Genomic DNA, 2632 nt, shown 5'->3' with positions numbered 1-2632 from the left:
CACACACACACACACACACACACACACACTTACGCGAGGGTTAGACAACCTTCTGTTCCTGTAAGTGCAAGCAATACAAGAATCTTCTTTTGCACATTCACCACTCTAGCTTTGTTTTGCATGCATCGTTATTGTGTGGGTATTAAGTTGTACTATACATTTCCACTCAAAATTTTGGTTGCACTTTCTGATAGTATACATGCTGAAATGGGTGTTGTTTGACTGGTACTGTTTAGCTGTGAGTTGTTTTTACAATTGTATGACACTAGGGAACATTAAACAGTTGGAAGTTGGCTGGCCTTGGGTAATCCTCTTCCCTCATCAATGGGTAAAAAGTGTTTGTTTTTTTAAATTTTAGATTATTGTGGTGTGGTTTATGTCCTATTCCACTTATTAGAAGATTAGAATATTGCATTTTCATATAAAAAGGTTTTATGGTGGTCACAGCTTGACCCTGGAACAGATTCACTCTGTTTCTATGATGCTCTGTTGGTAAAATAGATTCTATATCTGAAGAAACTGGAGGTCAACCAAGCAACCCAGAATGGACTGTGTGGTCCTTCGACACACCTCTTTACAATGTTTAGGCAGTAAAGTCACTTGATGATACATTGAGTGTAATATTTTACCTCTAAATTATTTTTGGTAATCATGCTCATCATATTCCAATGAAGCAAGCCAAAGGTTGCGTCATTGGGATTTTGGAACATGAAATACCAATTGTTGCCTGTCAGGTTTTGCGTGTGAAACTCAACATGTGGCGTCATTTAACGATCATCAGACAGACATGCCTTTCACGCAGAATTTTCAGAGCTCCCCTGGCGATTCGAAGGAAGCCTGAGACCAAAAATAGCCAAGTGGGTTGGGGGGGGGGGGGGGGGTCAGTAGCTTGGGGCAGGGATGTGACACACCGGATAAGCGCACAATGAGCTCCTGATGAGGACAGATGAGGCAAACAGAAACCTTGAACTTTTTGTATTGATTAAGCCACATATGTCAACATACATTGTGTATTTTGGTTCCCACTCATGCAGTGGAATGTGATGGATAAACATGTTCGGTATATTTTCACTTTGATGAGGTGCGTGCATTGCATTTTGGTTCGGATCCAGCTGTGCTCAAGGGTGGCTTGGTATGTGTACCTAGGAAGTGGAGGCGCTGAGCGATGACTGCCAGAGCGTGTGCACTCAGCTGTGTCTGGCATTGGAGCTGCGCACTGAAAGTGGCATGGCATGTGACAGAAGAAGTATTCAAAGGTATTTGTCAATGGATTTGGGTCTGTGGCCATACAGAATTTAGCTGATCAAGGATCAAACTAGCCTAAAAATCTATGTTTAGAAGCATGCTAACTTATTGACCCTGTTCACTACCTGGATTTCATTTTCTCTGCGAAAGACAGTGGGGAGGAATATCTGGCTTGAAACAAATTGTTTTTAAAGTTTTATAATAATTGTATAAAAAAATAGAGAGGACTAAATTATCACTCACTGGCTTGTCATGAACAGAGACTGGTGAGACAAGTACTTGAAATTTATGATTTTTTTTCTTTTTTTCATTATTAGTACACATAGTATACATTAGTGTGTGTATATATATATGTGTGTGTGTGTGTGTGTGTGTGTGTGTGTGTGTGTGTGTGTGTGTGTGTGTGTGTTTTTGGGGTTTTTTTCTGTAAACCACAGTTCAGTTGCTGCATGACTTCCTGGAGTCTCTTTTATTTCCTGGAGTCTTTTGTTAGCATAAATTACTTTAGGTGATTGAATGTGGGTGTTTCCTCTGGCTTTCATTCGAAGTCGCAGGTGTCAAACTCAAGGCCCCGGGGCCATATCTGGCCCACCACATCATTTTATGTTGCCCGCGAAGGCAAATCAAACATGTCAACTTCCATGATGCTCCCTAAAATCTCGACCAAAATTAAACATTTCATATTCATCTTATTCATTCATATGTAGTAAATAAGAGACATATTGTATGCATTTTCATGTGACCAAATCCCTCATTAGAGTAACTTAAACAATAGTTGAATAAACCAGTATTATTGACTTTTTATATGGTTTCAGTCATAACGGCCCTCCAAGGGAAACGATAACTAAAGTGTGGCCCACGACAAAAATTATTTTGACACCCCTGTTAAGTGTTTCAATGCCAGACAGTTAGAGCGGTCACAATCATCAAAGGGCAAACTCAAAGTATACCTTTAAGCATCATATCAGGTAGCTTGGCTCCACCAAAGATCTCTTTGCCGTTGAAAACAGGACCATGCATCCACCATGTACATTTATACTAATTAAACAGCTTGAAGGCAGACAAAGTGGAAATAGTCCTAAAAATAACAGGACAAATATGTATGGAAGTCTGTGCACACAGATAAGAGTAGAGGCAATGTGTTGCTTAACAGTCAGTAAATACTACACTCTTAGTTGCAGGCAGGATATCCCTGCGGGAAATGCAACGACTGTGTATCTGTGTGGGTTTGTGTGCCTGCGTGCATGTTTATGTGCGTGGGAGTGTGTGTGTCTTGTGTGCTGATAAAGAGGTTCCACTCACACACACACACACACACACACACACACACACACACACACACACACACACACGCACACACACACACACACAACAAGCGGCGCAGGCG

The sequence above is a fragment of the Hippocampus comes genome, unplaced genomic scaffold (genome assembly GCF_001891065.2).
Source record: "Hippocampus comes isolate QL1 unplaced genomic scaffold, H_comes_QL1_v1.1 scaffold36, whole genome shotgun sequence".
Classification (NCBI taxonomy): Eukaryota; Metazoa; Chordata; class Actinopteri; order Syngnathiformes; family Syngnathidae; genus Hippocampus; species Hippocampus comes.
This window is presented reverse-complemented; position numbering follows the sequence as displayed.